Source organism: Bos grunniens, chromosome 3, assembly GCF_055505025.1.
Source record: "Bos grunniens cultivar Pamir isolate PY7600 chromosome 3, Bosgru_T2T1.0, whole genome shotgun sequence".
NCBI lineage: Eukaryota > Metazoa > Chordata > Mammalia > Artiodactyla > Bovidae > Bos > Bos grunniens.
The window spans coordinates 100,191,301-100,204,945 of NC_141167.1; the positions used below are offsets into that span (position 1 = coordinate 100,191,301).

Here is a 13,645-nt window from a genome sequence, read left to right on the forward strand (position 1 = left end):
GCAAGGCTTATGGGACAACAGGTGCTATTGGGATGAAAACCAGAACAGAGATTTTAGAAGTCTCTGCTGGCAACACTGGAATTCAGGCCTTGTTAACTCTGTATCACCCTGAGCATTCAGTTGATACTCCAGAAAGACTGTTTTAGGAAGAAAGACCATACCCTAGTGTAAGGCCTACTCTTGATCCTCCCTCCAAAAGTGTAAAACTAAGACCTGACAAGGTTAGCAGGGTTTGGAGGTTGAGCCACACCAAGGAGGGCTTGGGACGTTCCACAGATCTACCAACACAATCCGTAAATCCAGCCCTACACAAGTTCAAAGTGGTTGGCCAGTAATCAAATTGCTTAGTAGAACAAAAGTTGATACATTTTGGAGAAGATACCAGAATCCAGAATGTCTATAATGTATCATTCAAAGAGTCCTGTGAACAAAAGTGAAACATGCCAAGAAACAGAAAAATGCTACTTATTCAACACATAGTTTTAAAAAGAAAAAAAAAAAAAAGACAACCCCAAGATGTCTCAGATGTTGGATTTAGCAGACTTTAAAGCAGAGTTGTAGATACTAGCTGAGATTTGGAAAGGAGAAATAGAAGTGGTTGTCATATTCGTTTGGACCCTGGGAAGAGCTCCGGAGGTCACCAGCACTGTTACCCCTCACAAAGGTACTTTATCTGCTGATACAAACAGACTCGCAGCAATTTATACTTCCTATCAGATGTCCTCTTACTGTTTCACAGCTCTTGGGCCAGGTAACTGTTTTGTTCTTTGACAAATAGCTATAGAAGGACACTTCTATTTTTAGGGTTGGAGTTTAAAAGCAATAAGAGACTGAGGCAGTTTCTATCTAGCTCTTTTTTGTGGGCTTCAGTTCTCCATTAGGACCTCGCAAGCGTGGGCTCAGGTACCCAGCAAAAACTGTTGAATCTAATCTATTGCAAGTCTCTGTTATTAAGAATATACCAGGGTGCCTCTAGGATACACGTTTTAAAAACTCAAACTGTGTAAACTCTAAGGTGACACGGAAAGTGCAGTCAAAATGCAAGCAAGAATGGTGCTAAAGTTCAGAGGATGTGTATGAAGAAGTACTTATCTCCTGGCAATAACGTAGAGTCGGGAATGACTTAGCGACTAAACCACAGCAACATCATATTACCAAGTGAGTACGTGCGCAAAGTCGCTCGCAGCCTTAGGCACGACAATCATCAGTAACACCCGTAGCCAAAAAAAAAAAAAAAAAAGAAACTGCACTAAAAAAAAAAAAAAAAAAATCACCACTGTCCCGATTACAAGAGATCAAACCAATCAATCCTAAAGGAAATCAGTCCTGAACATTTGTTGCAAGAACTGATGCTGAAGCTTCAATAGTTTGGCCACCTGATGCGTAGAACTGGTTTATTGGGGGAAAAACCCTAATGCTCAGCTCAGTTCAGTCGCTCAGTCGTGTCCGACTCTTTGCGACCCCATGAATCGCAGCGTGCCAGGCCTCCCTGTCCATCACCAACTCCCGGAGTTCACTCAAACTCATGTCCATCGAGTCGGTGATGCCATCCAGCCATCTCATCCTCTGTCGTCCCCTTCTCCTCCTGCCCCCAATCCCTCCCAGCATCAGGGTCTTTTCCAATGAGTCGACTCTTCGCATGAGGTGGCCAAAGTATTGGAGTTTCAGCTTTAGCATCAGTCCTTCCAATGAACACCCAGGACTGATCTCCTTTAGGATCTTCAGGATGGAGTGGTAGGATCTCCTTGCAGTCCAAGGGACTCGCCAGAGTCTTCTCCAACATCACAGTTCAAAAGCATCAATTCTTCGGCGCTCAGCTTTCTTCACAGTCCAACCCTCACATCCATACATGACCACTGGAAAAACCATAGCCTTGACTGTCAGACGGACCTTTGTTGGCAAAGTAATGTGTCTGCTTTTGAATATGCTATCTAGGTTGGTCATAACTTTCCTAAAGGAGTAAGCGTCTTTTAATTTCATGGCTGCAATCACCATCTGCAGTGATTTTGGAGCCCCCCAAAATAAAGTCTGACATTGTTTCCACTGTTTCCCCACCTATTTCCCATGAAGTGATGGGACCAGATGCCCATGGTCTTCGTTTTTTGAATGTTGAGCTTTAAACCAACTTGTTCACTCTGCTCTTTCACTTTCATCAAGAGGCTCTTTAGTTCCTCCTCACTTTCTGCCATAAGGGTGGTGTCATCGGCATATCGGAGGTTATTGATATTTCTCCCGGCAGTCTTGATTCCAGCTTGTGCTTCTTCCAGCCCAGCGTTTCCCATGATGTATTCTGCGTATAAGTTAAATAAGCAGGGTGACATTTGAAAGCATAAGAAAATGTGAGAACAGGAAATTACACAGTTTCATATACCATCACCGATTCAAAGTCGTGAATTTCAGTAACGTCAGGGTGACGGAGGACTACTTAGAACCTAGCGTCCTTCCAGTTCCAATCTGGGGGAAGATCAGACAACTCCGTAAGATTTAATCTATAGTCCGGCGAGATAGAGCTGCGGTTTTTCAGGAATCCTGAAGGAATTACGTGAAAAACGAAGCTGAATGTCGAAGGGGCCAGGTCATTGCAGTGGGGCATTTCAGAGAACTGTCGGCAGTCCTCAACGAAAAAAAACAACCACTCTAACCAACCAGCCCTGCAAAAAAACAGTACTCTAGAACACTCACTGAAGAGAATAACCTATGAATCCTACTTAGCCTCGTAGACGTAAACACCAGTTAAGTCCCACAAACGGGGATTATTAGCGTACAGCACCATAAAATGGCCGAAGATCGCTTATTAACACTGAAAAGGCGTAGTCTGACTTTCAACAACTAAAGAGCACAGGGGAAAGCGCGAACGCAGTCCCCCACTACCACAAATTATGCAGTCGAGTTTCCCACATTTGGGGAAATCGCAGGGGTCAGCACATCCGGAGTGCAATGGGTAAGCCTCGCCCTGGGAAAACCACCTTCGTGATCATGGTATCTCCCCTGCCAGGTAAGTATGAGTTGCCAGCCTGCCGCCCCACCACAACCTCAGACGCCCTGCACTGTTCACACACGCTCACTTTCCTCCCCGCATCCCCGACCCTTCTTGGACCTTCCACACAGCGCACCCACGCACTTTCAAGCAGAAACTCCTCAGTTCTCTCCCACGCCACGGGAGACCGTATCGTGTTTCAGCACCAGCTGACGGCCCAGCAGCCCCTGCGCTCGGATATCTACATACGACACGCCCCGTCCGTGACGTCACGGGAACCCGCGCGTCCCTCCAGCCCACGCCCCGCCCTAGGCCCCGCCTCCCTCCTCCCACGCCATTCGGCCCGGCCAACCGGCCGGCGGGCGCCCTCTGGGGGAAGCGACGTCCGCCTCCCGCTCCTGTTCTCCCACCCGCTACGTGTTTGGGACCCGGCGCGCTCGGCTGCCTGCCTTAACTTTTGTCCTGCCCAGCCCCGGTCTGGCGGTCGGCTGAAACCTGTGCATCTTTTTTTCAAATAATGGCGTTCAGCGGGGAGAACAGAACATTTAGCAGTCCAGGGGAAACCGGTTCCTTTCAAATCCAGTTGTCTTTGTGATGTAGTATTGTGTGTATGTCTAGTAAAACGCATTAGGCGTCACGACTGGCCGTGAACTCAGTTCCATTCGTGAAAATTGGGTCATTCATCAGAAATTTCATTCATTTTATTTCCAGCTTCAGGTGTGGTTTTGACTCTGAACAGATTTTAACACCTGTCTGTATCCTCTGTCTTACTGAGACAGGCTGGGACCTGGGACCCTTTGCTGCAGTGTTTGCACCTGGACAGACCGAGGCAGGAATTTGATGGGCCCCAGGGTGAGCAGCTGCAATCTATCCCCTGCAGACAGTTAACTCCGGGCTAAGAGCAGGGACTTCCCTGGTGATCCAGTGATGAACTCCATACTCCGGTTCAATCTCTGGTCAAGGAACTAGATCCCACATGGGACAACTAACAGTTTACGTGCTGCAACTAAAGATCCTTCATGCCTAATAAATAAATATTTTGTATAAAGATAAGATGCTCCAAGATAAGGATATTAGGAGGAGCAAGGAGGAGCTGAGTCCTTATTGGATAGAAGATAGAGACCACCTATTTTGCATTCTTGAGGTCCAGGAGACCTTCACAGACTACACATGCTCAGAAAAATTCCTCCCAGGTTAAAAAGGAGGGGAGGAGCCACCCGGTGATTGTTGGTGTCAACCTCCCAGGAGCCCTCTGTGCTACAATCCTTCTTAGCAAAAAATTTCACATGCATGTCAGGAAGGGCCCCAGGAGAGGTCAGGTGTGGAAAAAAAAAGATGAGATAATTGGCCAAAATGGAAGAAATGCTCTATATAAGTGATTTGAATCACCTCTCTGATGCACTGCTCCTCGTTAAGGAGGACACCCACACCGTTTCCAAGTGTGCATCTCTGCCTTACTTCTGTCTTAAATAAGCTGTGTATCTATGTGCTCCCTGACTTGTGTTGTGGCTCTAATAATAAACTTTGTACCTACTTTTACAGCTTTTGCCTCTTTGAGAAATTCATTTTTCAGTAGAGGCAAGAGCCAGGCCAACCATGCTTCTAGCCCTAGCTCCTGATGGAAGGGTGGCTAGGATTCCTGGTTTTCACACAGGCTGCTGCTGCTGCTGCTGCTGCTGCTGCTAAGTCGCTTCAGTCGTGTCGGACCCTGTGCGACCCCATAGACGGCAGCCCACCAGGCTCCCCCGTCCCCGGGATTCTCCAGGCAAGAACACTGGAGTGGGTTGCCATTTCCTTCTCCAATGCATGAAAGTGAAAAGTGAAAGTGAAGTCACTCAGGCTACCCTGGTTCAATTCCTGGTCAGGGAACAAAGATCTTGCTTCAAGCGACCACTCACTGCTTCAAGCCACCACTCACTGCTTGTGTCCTCGAGATCAAAATGTCTCCTCCAGCAACAAAATAGAAAGAAACAATAGGGACTAAAAACAACTGCATGTATGCAGTTGGAGAAAATTATGGACAAGAGACAAAAAGACCGAAGATTCAAGTGTCATCTATGAAGAGCTGGTGGCAAAAAGAGGATCAGTTCCGTTCAGTTCAGTCGCTCAGTCGTGTCCAACTCTTTGCGACCCCATGGACTGCAGCACGCCAGGCTTCCCTGTCCATCACCAACTCCCGGAGCTTACTCAGACTCATGTCCATTGAGTCCGTGATGCCATCCAACCATATCATCCTCTGTCGCCCCCTTCTCCACCCGCCTTCAACCATTCCCAGCATCCGGGGCTTTTCAAATGAGTCAGTTCTTCGCATCAGGTGGCCAAAGTATTGGAGCTTCCGCTTCAGCATCAGTCCTTCCAAAGAATATTCAGGACTGATTTTGTTTAGGATAGACTGGTTGGATCTCCTTGCTGTCCAAGGGACTCTAAAGAGTCATCTCCAACACCACAGTTCAAAAGCTGAGAGCAAAAGCAGAATACTGCACATTCCCCCTGCACACACCACCACCAAACTCATAGGCAAACCACCTAAGTCACCTTGAAAGCCTGACCCTTCTGTAACAGGAGGGAAAGGGGCAGGGCACAACTTTCGAAATAATGACATAGCCCAAGGACACAACATAAACCGGTTTTAGAATCAAATGGGACCAAGATGGCAGACAAGACTAGACCTTGGTCCTCAATCGGCAAGTGAAATGACAGACACACCCAGAGGTGCCGTGACAGTTCCAAGGCAATGTTAAAAGACCAAGGAGTGGGCGGTGGCCCAAATCCTGGAAATCCCCACCCCTTCCCAAAAACAGTTGGGATAATCCTCCCACTCATTCACATACAAAATTACCCAGCTTATAAAAACTAACCATGCCACACTTGGCGACCGCACTCTTCCTCTGCAATGGCCCACACTCTGTCTGTGGAGTGTGCTTGCTTCTCTTGAATCTGAATAAATCTACTTCTTACCTATCACTTCGTCTCTCACTCAGTTCTTTCTGTGGAGACATCAAGAACCTGACCAGGTACCGTGGGTTTTGGCTGGGGTTGAGTCCCAAAGCAAAAACACCACCCAGTTGTGGATGTCACTACTGTTGGAAGTAAAGTCCAATGCTGTGAAGAGCAATACTGCATAGGAACCTGGAATGTTAGGTCCATGAATCAAGGCAAATTGGAAGCGGTCAAACAGGAGATGGCAAGAGTGAACATCAACATTTTAGGAATCAGCAAACTAAAATGGACTGGAGTGGGTGAATTTAACTCGGATGAGCATTGTATCTACTACTGTGGGCAAGAATCCCTTAGAAGAAATGGAGTAGCCATCATAGTCAATAAAAGAGTCCAAAATGCAGCACTTGGATGCAATCTCAAAAACAACAGAATGATCTCTGTTAGTTTCCAAGGCAAACCATTCAGTATCACAGTAATCCATGTCTATGCCCCAATCAGTAATGCTGAAGATAGCTCATACGTGAGCAAGGAAATCTCATCCTCGATCTGCATCCTGTGTGCTTTTTGGTTAGTTTTCTTTGGACCTACCCTTAAGCATCACCCCACTCCCAGCACCTCCTCCGATCTCAGAGGCTTTTGGGGGCTGAGCGGATCTACGAGTGCCGTCCCCGAGGCAGCCACGAGGGGGAGGACAGTCCTTCCCGCCATGGTCCTGCCTTTTCTGTTTGGCCCAGTGGTTTCTATTTGCCAGCAGGACTTTGTGAATCAGAAGTGGGAACAACACATCCTGAGAAAGGGGCTGGCAAATAGCCCAGCAAACTGCCGACAACTCGGCGTGGGGTTTTCTTCTGAATTGTAGTTCAATGTTTTCAGATAGAAAGAAAAGGAAAATTACTTTTGACCAAAAGGAAAAAAAAAAAAAAAAAGTACGAATTCTACTGCCATTCAAGAAGGGGTGTTAAGGAGGTTTCCTAGTTTGCCAGACTACTGAAGCATGTCAGGTGCACATTCGAGGCTGAAACAGAGGTACGGCTTTTAACAGGAGAAGGCCTAGAGAGAAAAGGCGGGGGTGATGAGAGAACTGGATCCAGAAATGGGAAGAGGCCCCTTGGGGTGAGAAGGGGTGGGTGGGAGAGTATCTAAGCAGTATCTCCAGCAATGACTAAGGCATGTATAAATAAGCAAGGCAGCTGACCACGCAAGAAATGAAGCCTCTGAAACCAGGACACTGCTGGGAAAATGGCTAGTGGCAGACTCGCACAAGACAGGCCGACGAGAAGTTCGTCACGGGGCGCCTCCTGATACCTCAACCGACTTCGTGTGTTGGGCTCAGGTAAGGGCTTCTCTGCTTGGATCCTGCGCCCAGAAGAAGCCTTCCCTCACGCACAAACTTTTCAAGAGGAGACCGAAAGAGCGTTCAACGACCGAGCCTGCCACGAAATCCGCCTCCACGCGTAGCCCTGGCAGGTTTCCAGTGCCCCCAAAACCGAAAAACAAACGCCTGTTCCTGAACCAGTCCCTCCAGCCGCAAACTCGCGGGTCCTACCGCGGTTCGAGTTCAAAAACCGACCATGCCTTTATAGGCGCTCTTACACGCTTCTGGTCTCCCCTACCATACGCAGACTTGACAAAACGACCCAAGACACAGAGGAACGTCACCGGGCGGTCAGACGCGCTTCCCGAACCTACTCTTGCACAAAAAATAGCCAGGGGAAAGCGCGAACGCAGTCCCCCACTACCACAAATTATGCAGTCGAGTTTCCCACATTTGGGGAAATCGCAGGGGTCAGCACATCCGGAGTGCAATGGATAAGCCTCGCCCTGGGAAAACCACCTTCGTGATCATGGTATCTCCCCTGCCAGGTAAGTATGAGTTGCCAGCCTGCCGCCCCACCGCAACCTCAGACGCCCTGCACTGTTCACACACGCTCACTTTCCTCCCCGCATCCCCGACCCTTCTTGGACCTTCCACACAGCGCACCCACGCACTTTCAAGCAGAAACTCCTCAGTTCTCTCCCACGCCACGGGAGACCGTATCGTGTTTCAGCACCAGCTGACGGCCCAGCAGCCCCTGCGCTCGGATATCTACATACGACACGCCTCGTCCGTGACGTCACGGGAAGCCCTCCAGCCCACGCCCCGCCCTAGGCCCCGCCTCCCTCCTCCCACGCCGTTCGGCCCGGCCAACCGGCCGGCGGGCGCCCTCTGGGGGAAGCGACGTCCGCCTCCCGCTCCTGTTCTCCCACCCGCTACGTGTTTGGGACCCGGCGCGCTCGGCTGCCTGCCTTAACTTTTGTCCTGCCCAGCCCCGGTCTGGCGGTCGGCTGAAACCTGTACACCTTTTTTCAAATAACGGCGTTCAGCGGGGAGAACAGAACATTTAGCAGTCCGGGGGAAACCGGTTCCTTTCAAATCCAGTTGTCTTTGTGATGTAGTATTGTGTGTATGTCTAGTAAGACGCATTAGGCGTCACGACTGGCCGTGAACTCAGTTCCATTCGTGAAAATTGGGTCATTCATCAGAAATTTCATTCATTTTATTTCCAGCTTCAGGTGTGGTTTTGACTCTGAACAGATTTTAACACCTGTCTGTATCCTCTGTCTTACTGAGACAGGCTGGGACCTGGGACCCTTTGCTGCAATGTTTGCACCTGGACAAACTGAGGCAGAAATTCCATGCGCCCCACGCTGAGCAGCTGGAATCTGTCTCCTGTGGACAGATACTCCAGACTAAGGACAGGGGCTTCCCTAGTGGTCCACTGGCTAAGATTCCACACTTCCCAGTGCCTGGGGCCGGAGCTGGATCCCTGGTCAAGGAACTAGATCCCACCTGGGACAACTAAGAGTTTTCATGCTGCAACTAAATATCCCATGTACCTCTAAAGCTTCTTTAAGATAAGGATATCAGGAGGAGCAAGGAAGAGCTGAGTCCCGCTTGGATAGAAATAAAGAGACCACGTATTTCGTATTTTTGAGGTCAAGGAGATCTTTGCAGACTATCCATGCCTACAAAGCTTTTTCCTGGGTCAAAAAGGAGGTAGACGGAGCCACCCCTTAATAGGTGGTGTTAACCTCGCCCTCGGCCTCTGCGCCCGGAAGAAATGTCCTATATAAGTGATCTGAATCACCTCTCTGATACACTCCTTCTCGTTAAGGAGGACACACACACCCTTTCTCTCTGAGTGTGTCTCTCTGCCTTGCTTCTGTCTTAAATAAATTGTGTATCTGTGTGCCCTCCAACTTGTGCTGTGGCTCTAATAATGCACTTTGTACCTGTCTTTTCAGCTTTTGTCGCTTTAAGAAATTCAGTTTTCAATGAAGGCGCTAGTCAGGCCAACTTTGCTTCTAGCCCTAGCTCTTGATGGACTGGTGGCTAGGATTCCTGGTTTTCACACAGGCTACCCTGGTCCAATTCTTGGACAGGCAACAAAGATCTTGCTTCAGGCCACCACTCACTGCTGTGTCCTTGAGATCCAAATGTCTTCCCCAGCAACAAAATACAAAGAAACAATAGGGGACAAAAAATAACTGCATGTATGCCTTTGGTGGAAATTGTGGACAACAAGATACAAAAAGACCAAAATCCCAACTGTCATCTCCGAAGAACTGGTGCCAAAAACAGGGTGCCCGGAGCAAAAGCAGGGTACTGCACATTCCCCCTGCACACGACGCCAGGAAACACACAGGCAACCCCCCTGAGCCAGTCCTGTAGCCTGACCCCTCCACCCACCCGGTGGAAGGAACCAGCACACCATCCCTCCCCCTGCCCCCCACCCAGGGCAAACAAGGGAACCTGTTACTTGTTTTGCTGCAGCAGGGATCCCAATAAAGCCTTACCTGAGTTTCTAGTCCGTCCTCTTATCAATTTCTATTGATTAAGGAAGGCTAAGGGGGTGGTTTAGTCACTAAGTCGTGTCTGACTCTTGTGGCCCCATGGACTGTAGCCTGCCAGGCTCCTCTGTCCATGGGATTCTCCAGGCAAGAATACTGGAGAGGGTTGCCATTTCCTTCTCCAGGCGATCTTCCCCACCCAGGAATCGAACCCGGGTCTCCTAAGAACCCTTGATAAATAGATAAGCTGAAAGCCATCAAACAGCTAGTCTGGACTGGTTGATCTGGTGAAGATGACTAATCAGGTAAATATTCTTGGCTACGTGTGGATGCTCCAAAACTTCTTGAATGTTTAGTAGTGAAATGACTGTGGCAAATTTCCGTGTGTCATACCTGCCAGAGTCCTCCCTTTGACACGTCTGAGATAGCTAGGCCTAATGGAACTACTTTCCTCATCAGGATTTCTCAACTTCACATACCACCCTTTTCCTTGGCTTATAATTATTTTTTTCTTCCATAATTATTTATTTATTTTAGTTTTGACTGCTGGGTCTCGCTGCTGCGCATAGGCGTCTCTCTAGTTGTGGCAATCAGGGGCTTCTCTTTGCGGTAACGTCTCTTGCTACCGGGCACAGGCTCTAGGCCAGCGGGCTCCGTAGGTGTGGCACACAACACATGGAACATTCCCTCACAGGAGATGAAACCTGTGTCCCTGCATCGGTCGGCAGATTCTTAAATATAATTATTGTAATTAATTATTCTTAAAATAACACCACATTTTCTCTTTGACACAGTATTAACAGTTGAAGGTCAACTTAAGATAATGATTGTGAGCAACATATAAATAAGTAATCAGCTATCTGATAGTGAAGGAAAGCCAAAAGTCTGAGGACAGCCAAAATAGCCCAATAAGTATTTCGAGTTTACTTTGCCTCCCAGCCCAGGCCAAAAGAAAAGAATAAGTATCAACATCACATTAGCCATAACCAAGTGGTTTTAGATGTTTGACAAAATGAGGAATAACATGTGTAAAGTTCAAAGCGTATACGCTTCCAAAACGATTACCGGTGCACACCAACCTGAATAACTAGTGAAGCATTACCAAAGATCTAAGGTATGATAAATCACCAGACCACAAAAGGCTTCCTCATGACGTCCATGAAAGAGCTCAGAGTAATCACATACACACACACCCCTCCGAAGAACTGGGTTTGTTTGTTTGGGAAGGAGGGGTATGGGCCTGACTTCTTTCACTCAGCGTAACGTCTATGAGATTTAACCATAGTTTTCAGGTAGTTCTTTGTCTCTGTGTGTGTTCCTTGGAAGAATATATCTCAGTATACTTATCCAGTTGAGGATATTCTGAAATGGTACGATACGAACATTCTCTTATGACTTTTCAAGGACATACACATTTCTCTAGGGCAGCCCATTCCAATAAAATAATGCCAGGGTTGACCTTTAGAATAAAAATTTTAGGGTTTTTCTCCCCAACAAAGTGGGTTGATTCAGAAATAGCAGGGGAATCACAAAGCAGGACAAGCAAACTATGGCAAAAGCATAGGCAAATTGCACACAAAGGAGAAGAAGGAACGTTCTTTGAGAGAGAAAGAGAAAGAAGCTGAGAGGACTTGTTTTGAACCAAAGGACACTGGGGAAAAGTGAAAGATCAGGGTGGTGACAGTTTCTCATTGGCCGAGTTGCTGATATATTGCAGGAGATACAAGGTACATCTTTTTCTGTCCCCGCCTATAACTGATTGTTCTTTCCTATTGATGATTCTTCTGTTTAGGTCTATGATTGACAAGTCTTCCTGTATTTGAACTTGAGTGGTAATCCATGAGAGCTCCCCCTTCTGGTCTCCTGACTCAATTTTAGTGAGGTTTCCCTTTATTAGCATCACACCTGCTGCTGCTGCTGCTGCTGCTGCTGCTAAGTCGCTGCAGTCGTGTCCGACTCTGTGCGACCCCATAGACGGCAGCCTACCAGGTTTCCCCGTCCCTGGGATTCTCCAGGCAAGATCACTGGAGTGGGTTGCCACTTCCTTCTCCAATGCAGGAAAGTGGAAAGTGAAAGTAGGAAGTCACTTGGTCGTGTCCGACTCTCAGCGACCCCTTGGACTGCAGCCTGCCAGGCTCCTCCGTCCATGGGATTTTCTAGGCAAGAGTACTGGAGTGGGGTGCCATTGCCTTCTCCGAGCATTACACCAGTCACCTGGAATTTAAAGTTTTCAATTACAACCTATTTTAAAAGTTTGTGAGATTTACTGCGTTAAAAAAAAAAAAAAAAAACACTCATCATTACCACGTGTGACACTAGAAACACTACAAGTGTTCGGTAGTTACCCGTGACTTGTACCTGTCTCATTGGACAGCAGAGGTCACATATATAGCAGAGATAAAAGTACGATTTCTGGGCCACAGCACGTGATAGTGTATGTACGACCCTTAGCTGATGCTGCCAAATTCCTCTCCAACTTTGTTGACCTTACTAACACTCCTTTTAGAAATGAAAAAGAATTTACAGTGCTCTCCATCCTGTGAAATTTTGGTATTGTTTGCCTTTTTACTTTTCTTTCTTGAGTTTATTGAGGTGTAATCTACATAGTAAAATCTGCCAACATTAGACTATTTTACACTCTTTACTATGGTATCATATCTCTGCAAAGCTGGATTTTGGTAGTTGCTATGATAGAAAGCAAGTGCCATGCGAAAAAATGGATGCCTAATAAGAAATAAGGTGACGCTTCAAAAAAGTTTGAGAAGCTGTGCAGCGCACAACATTAAGGTTATGATTCTGAAATGTCAGAGCACTAAAAACAACAAACCACTGCACCGAACTTTCGTCAAGGGAACACGTAGTAATATGCCCGGCATCAGCCATATACGAACAAGATATAGAAATATTTGTAAACAACAACAGCATTCCCCAACTAAAGCGGTATTTCTGCTGTCAGCCAATCTACCAGGAAATTAGGACAAATGGGAAGGACAAAGAGAGAACAAACTTGCAGGCAACGAAAGATGATTCGTTCATTAAATCAATTTAATAGAGTCAAAGGAAACTATAGATCATGAATCTGTCATTTAAGCAGACACATGTCGGAACACAAGAATGTTGGAATCATATATTGGTGTATATATGGAATCATATATTACAGGACACCTAAAAATATAAACCAAATATTGTAGGGGGAATGATTGAGTCCTCTGGTGTCTAGAATTGTAACTATTCATTCCCCTTTACAGATATTAGTATATTCAGTATACTTCAAGACATAAATTTAAACTTTTAGAAGTTTAAATACTCATTGGCTATGTTGGCTTATCTGAGCAGTACAACCAGCATAGGAAACTTAGGAAGTCCAATGTAATTCAGATTTTCAACCTAAATAAACCCAAGACTTAAATACTAAAATATTATACCACCATTACTTTCTACACCTTTATAAGATAATCTGAAAATACATATAGAGTTGGTGTTAGACCAAAATGAGAAAAACAATGTAATTATTCTGAGTCGCTTCCATTAAAAAAAAAAAAAAAACGAACATGAGTAAACATTTTGAAGGCCATTATGTAAGTTATTTAAATTGTTTAAAAGTATTAAGAATAATCTGTTATCAGTTTCATTCCTTCATGGTTGCTGTTCCAAGTAATCAAGACCATTTACTCAATCTACAGTTAAATCTATTTTTTTCCTTGTCACAAATTTAGCAACAAAATTTTCCTTATATAAATACCACATGGAAGCATAAACAGTAGAGTATTTTCCCCAGAAAGTCTTCATTTTTTAATTTTACATTTACGGAACTGATTATCACTTTCCTTAAGAGGAGTGACATCTTTAAATTTTGAGAGGCCTAACTTGTCTGTTCTCCCCAGAGTGAGAGAAAGT

General features: G+C 46.3%; 1 long non-coding RNA gene and 2 other non-coding genes across 3 annotated transcripts; all 3 read right to left on the reverse strand.

Moving 5' to 3' along the window:
* Nucleotides 1-583: 583 nt before the first annotated feature.
* LOC147376269 (uncharacterized) lies at nt 584-3,208 on the reverse strand. Its single transcript, XR_015160907.1, has 2 exons — nt 3,122-3,208; nt 584-2,290 (listed from the first exon to the last, which is right to left on the reverse strand). It is a non-coding gene; the product is annotated as an uncharacterized LOC147376269 (long non-coding RNA).
* LOC147376270 (U1 spliceosomal RNA) lies at nt 2,840-3,003 on the reverse strand. The gene has a single exon (XR_015161706.1). It is a non-coding gene; the product is annotated as a U1 spliceosomal RNA (small nuclear RNA).
* A 4,416-nt stretch (nt 3,209-7,624) lies between the features above and the next one.
* On the reverse strand, nt 7,625-7,788 carry LOC147376271 (U1 spliceosomal RNA). The gene has a single exon (XR_015161695.1). It is a non-coding gene; the product is annotated as a U1 spliceosomal RNA (small nuclear RNA).
* Nucleotides 7,789-13,645: the final 5,857 nt, after the last annotated feature.